The sequence below is a fragment of the Eulemur rufifrons genome, chromosome 9 (genome assembly GCF_041146395.1).
Source record: "Eulemur rufifrons isolate Redbay chromosome 9, OSU_ERuf_1, whole genome shotgun sequence".
Classification (NCBI taxonomy): domain Eukaryota; kingdom Metazoa; phylum Chordata; class Mammalia; order Primates; family Lemuridae; genus Eulemur; species Eulemur rufifrons.
In genome coordinates this window covers 50,970,577-50,976,576 of record NC_090991.1, presented here as the reverse complement: position 1 = coordinate 50,976,576, position 6,000 = coordinate 50,970,577, and the positions used below count along the sequence as shown (strand labels likewise).

General features: G+C 52.3%; 1 non-coding gene across 1 annotated transcript; it reads right to left on the bottom strand.

The window, feature by feature from the left end:
- Nucleotides 1–118, bottom strand: LOC138392671 (U5 spliceosomal RNA). The gene has a single exon (XR_011234957.1). It is a non-coding gene; the product is annotated as a U5 spliceosomal RNA (small nuclear RNA).
- Nucleotides 119–6,000: the final 5,882 nt, after the last annotated feature.

Genomic DNA, 6,000 nt, shown 5'->3' with positions numbered 1-6,000 from the left:
GCAACATAGCGAGATCCTGTCCCTAAAAACATATTTTAAAAGACTCAGAATTGTTCCTCTCCATAGAAATCTTTCGTAGAAGGCAAAAGACTTATATGATCTGAAGAGTACAAGGTTTTATGTGGACATATCGTGAAAGGGGGTTGGTCTGGTCTGGGTTCGCTAACCCTGCCTTACTCACTGGGAGCTGCAAGCGTTTCAGGCAGAGGAGCAGACAGGCCCCGCATGGCTGGAACAGACGGGAAGGAGGCGACCTAAGGGACTCTCCCATCAGGCGTCCTGATGGGGGTGGCAGAGGGAGCAAAGAGAAGCCGGTGGAGTTGAGCCGTGGTTAGAAGGGCGAGTTCGCAGGGCCTGAGAGGGAAAGGGATAGGAGGGGTCCTGGTTGAGCTGCGGGGGCTGCCGTTGGGGTGGGAACCCGGGAGGAGGGGGGGCAGGGTGCGGGTGGGGAGGAAAGGCCGACAGGTTGAGCTGGAGGCGCCTGAGGACAAACATCTGGGAAGCAGCAGGGATCCAGTTTCAGGCCCCCCCCCCTCCCCAGGCCTCACATGCTCCACGCCCATGAGGAAGCCCAGCCCCTGAGGACCAGGTTTGGGGACAGGAGGAGGCCACAAAGAAGCTGGAGAAGAGGCCAAGGGGCAGTAGGTGAACGGACCTCGCATCACGGGGACTCTGCTGCGAGGACGCTCCCTGGTGCCCACCTGGCCCAGGCCTGTGCTCCCCAGGGACTGCCAGGGATTGTCACAGCAGCCTCCCCCTGCGTCTCCACCCTCCACCCTTCTGCTTCCCCAGCAGACCCAGAGGGGGCAAAGTCCACACTCCTGATCTTGTGCTAGATTGGAGGCCTGGGGCCAGGGGCTGTATTCCTGACCCTGTAACCAGGGCCCTTAACCTCTGACCCCTTTCCTTCATCTGTTTAAAAATCAAACCAACAATAAGGTCTGAGGATCCAATGGGATTGCATATGCTCGTGTTCTGCAACTATTAGGTGCAGCCCACGACAGGCACTGATTCCAATTACATTCCAGCCCGTTTACAGTCTGCGCTGGGTCCAATTCTCCAAGACTTTGGCCACCAAGTCCCTCAGAGTCCTTGGCTTTGGGCAGCATCTACCTTCCTCTTGGATCCCAAGCAAAGGTCTCTCTTGCCACCTCTGCGCCCAGCCAGTGCCCTCTCTGCCTAACACTCAGCCCCTCCTTATCCCCAACCTGACATGAACGGACTCTGCAGACCCCACATCCGCCAAGAGCCCTCTCCTGAGCAGTGCGGTGAGCTCGCCCCCTGCACCCTCCAACTCCCAACCGCCCGCCCGCCCGCCCCGGCCTCTGCTGTACCTGTCTATCGTGCGTTTGCCCAGCTGAGGAGCCGCCCCCTGCGTCCTCCCACCCTCCAGTCCCCCAGGCCCATTGCCAGCCTCAGTGACCTGACCATGCTGCTGGTGGGGCTGATGACCTGCAGCGACTCCAGGGTGGCCTTGGACGGGTGGCCTCCTGTGCTTTTGGAGTAACTGGCTAAGGAACCTTGAACAAGTTACCTTTTAAGCCTCAGTTCAAGAAATTGAGTTTGATCAAAGAAACTTGAGCATGGTTGATAGAATTACACAGGATAACGTGTCTTCAGGAACCAGCAGGAGGTGGGTGGGCAGTGCTGGCTCCCACACCTGGGAAGGCGGCCTGAGGTTAGCTGGCCTCTTGTTCTTACCAAGGGCAAAAGAATTCATCCATAATTTCTTTTCTTTTCTTTTTTTAGTTTTCAATCTTTGATCCATTTGAAGGTCACCCTGGTGATCAGTGTGAGCTTTGGACCCAGCTGTCCTTTTTCCAGAGGGCTATGTGGTTGTCCGGATAGGATTTACAGGAAGATCCACTGTCAGCCTGTGATTTGAGGGGACGAGTTCTAAACCCCGAGTGTCCCTGTTTCTGAGCTTCCCGCTGCCTCGCTCTGCCGGTCTGTCCGCGGCCCAAGCCCACACTGTGCGCATCCCTGAGCCCAGAGCAGGTTCTGCTATCAGCTCAGGCCATTCCTCTTCCGTTGCTCTTCTCAGAATTTCCTGGCTCTTCTCGCTTGTTTATGTTTTCAATGTAAACTTTAGAATCAGCTTGTCTCCTTCCAGAAAAAAAAGGCCTCTTGGTGTTTTTATTTGGAGCATGTTAAATTTATAAACTACTGTAAGAAGAGCTGACGTTTTTATAATGCTAGTGTCCCTATCCAAGAACACAGCATGTCTTTCCCGTTTCACGTCCCTTGGGAATGTTTCCAAGTTTCCCTCATGGGGGTTTTGCACGTTGCTTGTGATGTTTGTTCCCAGATATTTTATCGGCTTTGTTGATATTTTAAATCAGACCTTCTCTCCCATCACTTCTTCTAACTGGTTGATGTTTGTCTATGAGGAGGTATTGATTTCTCTACACAATTTTTTTTTTTTTTTTTTTTTTTAGAGACAGGGTCTCGCTCTGTCACCCTGGGTAGAGTGCAGTGGCATCAGCCTAGCTCATGGCAACCTCAAACTCCTGGGCTCAGGCAATCCTCCTACCTCAGCCTCCCAAGTAGCTGGGACTATAGGCCCGTGGCATGCATCACCATACCCGGCTAATTTTTTCTAGTTTTTGTAGAGATGGGGTCTCATGTGTTGCTCAGGCTGGTCTCGAACTCCTGGCCTCAAGCGATCCTCCCTCCTCAGCCTCCCAGAGTGCTAGGATTACAGGCGTGAGCCACCGCGCCCGACCCTCTGTACAAATTTTGATCTCACTTCCCTGAATTATCTGTTTGTAGTGATTGGCAGTTGATCTCACAGGGACAAAATTGTGTCTCAATGTCATGTTTAAACCCCACGACCAGGTAAGCTCCAAGAATTTCTTCTACTGCTTGCAGCTCTCCTTGTACCAGAAACAGTGCAGACAGAAGCTCATGACATGAGCAAATGGCTGAGGCTGGGAGAGGGCTGTGTGTCTTCGATGAGGTGCTTGATGACTCCTGTGATGAAAGCTGTACAAATCTGTTCAAAAATCTCATTTGAACAAAATTCAAAGCATTTAGCTCCGAGTAAGGGGTAGAAGTCTTCTCAAATGCTTTCTAGCCGTCAAGTTGCTCTCCCAAACACTTGTCACCTGAGAAAACTAACCCGTGGGGAGAAGACCTCTTCCCCCAGCCACAACTCAAAGCACAGACGGGCGAGGAACAAGCTCTCAAAAGCAAGCGCGGGCCTCGTGCTACTAGACAGGTGTGTGTGAGTTTCTCGGGCAGACATGAGGGGAAAGGAATAAAGGCCCTGGCAGAGGCTGAAGACAGGACAAGGAGGTCAGCAAGGCCTCCCTGTCATTAGCTGGAACAGCCTCTGCTAAGAGAACAGAGCTCTTGTGACTGAGGCCAGAGAAGACAACGATGGAAGTCTCCGAGAGAGCGGGAGTCCAGAGCACACAAGGACAGGCCACCAAGACGGCTTCGGAGCCCAGCAGCAGCCTCAGTTGACGTGGGCCGCCCGACTGCCGGCGGACTCAAGCCCATCATCCAACCACCGAGCACAAAGTCTGAATGAAAAGAGACACAGAAACCTGTTGGCTATAACAGCTGGTTCTAGAACCTCATGGAAGAGGGAAAATAGGAAATACACATGGGAGGAAAAATATATTCTTTTCAAAGCTCCCAAGGGTGTCTAATGTGGGAGGACTCCTGCTGTAGCCCAGCGTCCTCCTCTCGTGGGAGGGATGGGGAGACGGTGCCCGAGGCAGTAGCTGAGGGTTTTGCCCAAGCTTGCAGGGCTCACGTCTCCCGCGCACTATCACGCTGTTTCAGCACTGGAGAGGACCACGCCAGGGGACACTGCCTTCCTGCTATCCATCTGCACCTTCACCCTGGGAGTTGAAGACCAGGACGCAAATGCACATTAAAAACATTGGGACCGGGCACGGTGGCTCACGCCTGTAATCTTAGCACTCGGGGAGGCCGAGGTGGGAGGATCGCTTGAGCTTGGGTGTTCAAGACCAGCTTGAGAAACAGCGAGACCCCCGTCTCTACTAAAATTAGAAAAATTAGCCGGGTGTGGTGGGGTATGCCTGTAGTCCCAGCTACTTGGGAGGCTGAGGCAGGAGGATCACTTGAGCCCAGGAGTTGGAGGTTACAGTGAGCTATGATGACGTCACTGCACTCTAGCCTGGGCAAAAGAGCAAGGCAAAACAAAACAACAAAACAAAACAAAAACAAACATTGCCTAGTTGTTTTTTCTCCACACATTTGCTTCCTTTCCTGGCCTGGTGAGCTGGTTTGAACATAAGAAAAAGATGGCTTATGTTACCCCCACTACTCTTAGACTCCCAGGGCAACCTGGTGTGGTGGCAAAGACTTCAGGCTGTCTCAGTCAGTTTGGTCTGCTATGACAAAATACCAAAGACTGGGTGGCTTAAACAGCAGACGTTTATTTCTCATAGTTCTGAAGGCTGGGAAGTTCAAGGTAAAGGTGCTGACAGATTTGGTTCTTGGTGAGGACTCTCTTCCTGGCTTGCAGACGGCCACCTTCTTGCTGCGTCCTCATATGGCAGAGAGAAAGAGAGAGAGACAGTGCTCTGGTCTCTTCCTCTGCTCATAAGGGCACTAATCCCATTACAAGGTCCTCACCCTCATGACCTCATCTAAACCTAATTACCTCCCAAAGACCCCACCTCCAAATACCATTACATTGGGGGTCAGGGCTTCAACATATGAATTTTGGGAGGCAAAAAATTTCAGTCTATAACAAAGTCCCACAGACCTGGATTCTTAGTCCTGGTTCTGAACGCTACTAGTTGTGTAACCTTGGGAAAGTTCCCTAATGCCTCTGAGCTTGTTTCCTCATCCGGATGATGGAATATAATGTCTGCCTCCTAGAGTGTTTGGGAGACGTAACTAATAGATAAAATATCCAGCCCAATGCCAGAGGAATAGTACTTGTTCAAGGTATGTTTCTCCTCATATGTCCATCTGTGGCAGACAGGCTAGCTGCCCGCTACTTTCCCCTCTCCTCTTTCATAGGAGGAAAATGCCCAATTTATTTATTTTTATTTTTTTGAGACAGGGTCTTGCTGTCACCCAGTCTGGAGTACAGTGACCCAATCATAGCTCACAGCAGCCTCAAACTCCTGGGCTCAAGTGATCCTCCTGCCTCAGCCTCCTGAGTAGCTGAGACTATAGGTGCACACCACGCCTGGCTAATTTTTTCTTTTTTAGAGATGGGGTCTCATTATGCGGCCCAGGCTGGAGAATGCCCAATTTTTACCTCATATAGGACTACCCAGAATGAAGTCCACCTGTCCCAGCCGCTCACATTTTGGTGTGGCCATGTGACTGAGCTCAGGCCAAGAGGATCCTAGCAAAAGTCCCCGGTGGCAGCCCCAAAATAACCCCCAGGAATGCCTCTGTCCTGCAACCCTTCCTCCACCCTGTTGCTTCACTACCCACGTGGCATCTGGACCTCTGGCTGCTGGCTTGCGTCAGACGGTGAGCACCACACCCGAGGGGTGGTGGCCTGGTGAGCTGGAAGGGGAAGAGGCCTGTGTTCGTGGGAAGTTTATGGGACCTCGGCCAAACCAGCCCCAGACAGCTTACTCTGGACTTTGATGAATTTAAACCACTATTATTGTGGGGCGCTGATACTTTCCTGGCAGCTGAATCTAATCCTGATAAACCACCGTTCACACCTGTCTACCAAGCACCACGCCCACGTTCCCTGATGTCTCCCTTTCTCCAGAATCTCACGCAGGTGTATCCCACCCAAAGGTGAGCAAAGGAAAAAGACGTCTTTCTCTACTCAACTCCCTCCACGCCCACGATTCCCTGCCTATAAATACGTTCGTGGGGCGGGGGTGGGGGTGGCTGCGGAAAGGGGAAACCGCTTCACCTGGAGCCACACTGGGTGCTGTGTCAGCCATCCCTGCACTCCAGTGTCCGCTGAGCATTTTGGACCCAGGCCTGCACCAGGGGCTGGAGACAGAGGGAGGAATGAGAAAGTTCCCTTGAAATGCTATGGTG